Source organism: Lathyrus oleraceus, chromosome 3 (assembly GCF_024323335.1).
Source record: "Lathyrus oleraceus cultivar Zhongwan6 chromosome 3, CAAS_Psat_ZW6_1.0, whole genome shotgun sequence".
In the NCBI taxonomy this organism is placed as follows: domain Eukaryota; kingdom Viridiplantae; phylum Streptophyta; class Magnoliopsida; order Fabales; family Fabaceae; genus Lathyrus; species Lathyrus oleraceus.
This window is the reverse complement of record NC_066581.1, coordinates 265,639,747-265,645,868: the sequence shown is the minus strand read 5'-3', so window position 1 is coordinate 265,645,868 and position 6,122 is coordinate 265,639,747. Positions and strand designations below refer to the sequence as shown.

Genomic DNA, 6,122 nt, shown 5'->3' with positions numbered 1-6,122 from the left:
TGAAGATTGAGGGTTGTGGCATGGAGAACAACAACATGAAACACCTTTGACACAATTTGAACCAAACTTGCATTTCCCTTGATAAAAGACCTTGACTTTGCCTTGCTTTGAAGCATAATCACCTACTTAGAAACAAAGGCAAACAAGTACCAACTCTTCATGAAGTTAGGGTTAGTTTGTCAAGTAAAATAAAGTAAACCCCTAGTGTTAATATACAATACACAAAATGGTTATGTTTGTGATTCTATGACCAAATGCAATGGTCCTGCATGATATGATTTGATGTATGCAAATGAGTCTATACAAAAAGGAACGAGGGGTAAATTTTGGTGTATGAAAGATATGTATTGTTAGTGATACTCGCAATCAACCTATAACCGTCTTCATAAGACTTAGATAAAAGGGTTCCACCACTTAAGGCATCTAACACGTTCCTTGAGAAAGACACTGATCCATTATTGAAAGTCTTAAGTTGAATACAGATTAGTGTGTCATGGTGAGGACATTGTCTAAGCAACTCCTTGAATCTTTCTCAAGCATTAAATAGAGACTCATCCTCTCCTTGCCTATACTAGGGTATCTCATTTCTCATTTTAGCATCCTTGGAAGGAGGGAAATACTTGGCCAAATATTTTTTAGCCAAATCATTCCATGTGCAAAGGGAATTAGGCTCTAAGGAATTTAACCAAGTCTTGCCTCTATCCCTTAGAGAGTATGGAAAGAGCCTCAATTTTAATGCACCACCAGTGACACCCGGGATCTTAAAATTACTAACAACTTTCACGAATTGTCTCAAGCGCAAGTGAGGATCTTTGTTTGCAGAACCTAACTACTGGCCAGTAGTTTGCAACATTTGAAACATCATAGATTGAATTCAAACTGTGTTGAAATGATTTATGGTCATATAATTCCAATATTCATGGCATTCAGATCAAATATTGCATAATCTTTGATGTCCCTTGCCCTATCATTGGTAATTCCAATAACGCCGTTGTCTGCCATGACAACTTCTTCCTCTTCTCCGTCTTGCATTATCCCTTCTAAATCTGGTAAGTTAGCCAAAATCAAGGGAGGGGGACTCCCTAGAAAATGTCTAGTAAGTTTAAATCTCCTTAGTACTATGAAAGTTCTTTCAGTTTCAGGATCTCCTCTATAAACTGGATGCAACAACTGCGTATATAACAGTTAAACACCTGTCATGACACCAAAGAATAGGAAACATTAAAGTCTCAAATGCTTAAAAAATAGTAATGAATACACAATCAAAATTGTAACTTGACACTCCCCGACAACGAAGCCAAAAACTTGTTGCTTAAAATTGTGTCATATGCAAGTATACATGTATATTTAAAAGTAGCAAGTGATAAAAAGTAATGATATCATACCCACGGGAAGTGAATGTTACTTAGATTGATTTTGGAAGACATTATCTTTTGAAATTAAGCATGTGCAATGATAAAAATAATATATGAGTGTCACAAGTTTAGTTTTCTTCTTAAACCATATCTAAACAGTGTAAAGTGAGAGTGAGACAATATCAAGAGAGTGTATGTTGAGCTATGGTCCATTAATATTAGTGAAGTAAATATGTGTTCATGATGTGTAGTGTCGTGCAAGAAAATGTTAGAGTGAACTAGAAGTGTATTTATACAACATTAAAGCATGCATTATAAGGCAAGGGAACAAATCTCTAAGTCACACTTATAACCCTAAAATACGTCTATTTGTATTCTTAAAGTCCTTATAGTTGTATTTTATTATCTCTAAGTAAACTAATCAAGGGAATATCTCTATCCTACTCTTTTCAACTACTTTTATTATAAAATTTTATCGGATCTCTCGCAACAACAAGCTGTTATCTTTTCCTAAGTTGATCATTTAAAGAATCAGATTTGTATGCAAGTTATCACATAATAAAATAAGACACTAAATAACACATCACTTAACATAAAATAACATAATATTAACTTCCCATTGCTCAACAAAAGAAAGTCTAGCTCATGATGAGCTGCGTACAAACTACAAACATGGTTCTTAAAGGATACATTCTTAAACAATTAATGAAAAAGAAATGTAAACCTAAAATTAACTTGAAGACTTCTAGAGATGGATAATCAGCTAGACGTGTCTCCAGTAGCGCTAGGGCTCAACAGCTGGTACAAGAAATGGTGAGAAAAAGAAAGGTTTTTTCTCTCCACTATCCTCATGTTATTATCTTATGTATTTTCTTTTGGAAAAAAGGTTGAACTCCTTTGTCAATCTCCATCAAGGTCTATTTATATGCCTTCGCTAGGGTTCCTTGTAATGTCTTGGATCATGGGAAAAAATATGAGGAAATTAAATAAAGCCCATTACATAAATCAACACCTTCACATCATTCCTTCCTTAGTATGCAAGGAATCATGTACAAGAAAACAATTGCGGGGGACAAGGTGTCTTGTGAAAGACTGTCACAATAGGGTGCAGACGACACTGTCCTTCTATTGCTGAGCGCACAAATTAGTGGGTATACCATTGTACTTTCTTTTGTCTTCTAGCGCCCCTTGGTCTTATCCACTTGATTCAAATGAATATTCTTCAATGCAAAGCAAAGATTTCTTCCAATGCATCAATTATTCCATGTTTGCCCTAGGAACCCATATACTTTCTCAAATTTTCTCCTTTAGTTGAGTTCATCTTTTTGCTTTAGTTTACGCTCCCAGACATTGTCCATTGCAGAGCTCGACATAGTTATCCTTAAATCAAAACAACAACCACATCAAAACAACTAAAGGGAGCACCTATTGTGCTCCAAGCAAATTATTATAAAAACAACTAAAATAAATTAAAACAACAACTAAAAAACAATTAACTAATAATAAAGAAAGATTAAGATATGCAATAACTCACAAAATGTGAGTTATGAAACTCCCATTTGTCTTCGTGGATATCTGGATAAACTATATTACCACTAGCATTAAAGGACATAGATCCTCTCCTGTCCCCTCTCTCATGTTTTTCATACTGCTCCAATCTTAATCATATGTGCGTTAATTAATATTAATTATTTTTTATATTTGATCAAAATGAATGACTGAGATAGAGCAGGACCATTCAGCCACTGCAGAGGATCCAAGTTCAGCTATTAAAGTATCTAATGAATACCAATATAAATATATAAACAAATAAGAAAGGAAAATATGATCGACCTAACTATAGGCTTCATAAATTGATGAAAGGATTTGAGTTAAAAAAGAGATGGTAAAAGATAATGTTTGCAATGACAAGTTAATGGCAAAAGGGAAATGAAAGGTTTTGATATTTATAATCACAAGTACACTCTTATAACTTATAGCTATCTAGTTGCAGGAATGCAAATCAACTAAACGCCTAGGTTTATTAGTCGTTATCAAGGTAAATTTAAGGCGCACAAATTTAAAAAATGAAGTTTAAAGGGTTTTCCAAATCCAATCCACTCGTGCATTTTGTGATTTTCTTTAAGCCAAATGACCACCTCATGGAGTAGAAAAAGACGAAAAAATTAATAAATCCAAGGGTAGCTTTAAGGTTAAATTTATGGTCTTGTGAAGTTGAGGTCATGACCTGGTTTTGTGGGTTGGGCAATTGGTCAAGCACTTTGCAGCATGTTTGGTCATTTTGGGGTTCTATGTTCATGATGCCATAGCTTATGATTCCTTTGTGCATTTTGAGTCAAACTTGGGCCAAATGATATTTTACATAAACTTAACACAATTCAAAAAGAATGGGACTATAAAATGCTTGGACTGAAAATGGCAAGGGTAGAAAGTATGGGTCATGGCAAGGTTTTAGGCCATTTTGGCAACTTGGCCATTGGCACAAATGAGGTCTTAAATCGATGAATTGATGTTTAAACCTTGTAAAAAAATTGTAGATGATGAATAAAGGAACATTTATCTCAAATAAGCTTGGCAATTTTGGATAAAAATTGAGAGTTATGGAGTTTGGACCAAAGGCATGGCATACTTGCAAATTAGTTCAAACTACTTTGCACCCTTTTTTGCCAATTTGAAATTTTATTGCATTTTAAACCATGAAGATGATGGAATGAGCATCCCTTGATGAAACCTTGATTAGGTCTTGAGTGATATGTGGTTTGGCTTGAAGATTGGGGGTTGTGGCATGGAGAACAACAACATGAAACACCTTTGACACAATTTGAACCAAACTTGCATTTCCCTTGATAAAAGACCTTGACTTTGCCTTGCTTTGAAGCATAATCACCTACTTAGATAACAAGGGCAAACAAGTACCAACTCTTCATGAAGTTAGGGTTAGTTTGTCAAGTAAAATAAAGTAAACCCCTAGTGTTAATATACAATACACAAAATGGTTATGTTTGTGATTCTATGACCAAATGCAATGGTCCTGCATGATATGATTTGATGTATGCAAATGAGTCTATACAAAAAGGAACGAGGGGTAAATTTTGGTGTATGAAAGATATGTATTGGTAGTGATACTCGCAATCAACCTATAACCTGTTGGTGTAAGCCCTAGAGGCCAATACTTTTTGGTACTTGTATCGAATTATTTATTAATAATAAAAGGCATTTTCTTTATTATGGTTGATTAATAAAGTCCCTGGAATAGATAGTCCGTTTAATGTATTAAGTGTGACTTAATCATGAGAACACATTAAACATAAGGACATTGTTCTTAAAGTATCCGTAGTCGAGCTTTAGTGTGAAGTGGGATAACATTAAAGCATTAAGACTATTATGTTTGTAGACTGATGATCACATCTCATGGATCATGGATAAAGAGTTATCGAGTCTTAAACATAGGTATGAATATTATGAGTAATATTTATACCGGATTGACCCTCTATGAGAATACTAAATAGAAAGTTATGCAAAGTGTCATAAGTTATTCTCATGGTGATAATAGTGTATACCACTCTTCGACCTGAAACCACTATGGATCCTAGATATAGAGTCGAGTGCTTTATTGCTGATCCAACATTTTCCGTAACTGGATAACCATAAAGACAGTTGATGGGTACTCCACGAAGCATGCTGAGGGACATGAGTGACCTAGATGGAATTTGCCCATTCTGCATAACAGGATAAATGTCTATGGGCCCAATATTGAACTGGAAAAGGATGACACGGTCTATGCCTTGTGTTCAATATAGACATAAGGGCAAAAGGGTAATTATACACATAAGTATTATCACAGAAGGTTTTGTCAGATCACATGACATTTTCGTGTCTTGGGTAGCAGTGATGTGTTGCTAGATACCGCTCACTGTTTATTATGTTAAATGTGTGATTTAATATAATTGCCAACGTCACGAAAACCTACAGGGTCACACACAAAGGACGGATTGATGAGAGATGGAGTAACTAAAGAATACCGTAAGGTACGGTGCCCTTAAGTGAATTATAGAACATCGTAAGGTACGGTGTACTTGAGTAGAATACGAAATATGGTAAGGTACCATGGGCTTAAGTGATTTTGGGCATATTATAAGATATGGGCCAAAATACACTTAAGTGGGCTTTTTAGCTTGAAGCCCACACAAGTGGTTCTATAAATAGAACCCTTGTGCAGAAGCATTAAATGTCGGTTGCATTATTTTCGTTTTCTCTCTCTCTCTTTCTCTCTCTCTCACTCACTCAAAGCCTTCATTCGTACCAGCTAGCACTGAGATTGAAGGAACCCGTTCGTGTGGACTGAGTAGAGACGTTGTCATCGTTCAACGTTCATGATCACTTAGTGGATCTGCATCAAAGGTTTTGATCGTCACAAGAGATCTGCACCAAAGGTTTCAATCGTCACAAGAGGTAAATATTCTATCACTGATCATGACCATTCGTAAGGATCTCTAAAGGAGAAAATTTTATTTCCGCAGCGTTTTGGACCGCAAATTCTCCATCATAACCGTCTTCATAAGACTTAGATAAAAGGGTTCCATCACTTAAGGCATCTAACACGTTCCTTGAGAAAGACACTGATCCATTATAGAAAGTCTTAAGTTGAATACAGATTAGTATGTCATGGTGAGGACATTGTCTAAGCAACTCCTTGAATCTTTCTCAAGCATCAAATAGAGACTCATCCTCTCCTTGCCTATACTAGGATATCTCATTTCTCATTTT

The 6,122-nt window shown here is 35.4% G+C and overlaps 2 non-coding genes across 2 annotated transcripts; both read left to right on the top strand.

Annotated features, from left to right (window-relative positions):
- Positions 1-488: 488 nt before the first annotated feature.
- Positions 489-595, top strand: LOC127133976 (small nucleolar RNA R71). The gene has a single exon (XR_007807764.1). It is a non-coding gene; the product is annotated as a small nucleolar RNA R71 (small nucleolar RNA).
- Positions 596-6,015: 5,420 nt separating this feature from the next.
- Positions 6,016-6,122, top strand: LOC127132942 (small nucleolar RNA R71). The gene has a single exon (XR_007806945.1). It is a non-coding gene; the product is annotated as a small nucleolar RNA R71 (small nucleolar RNA).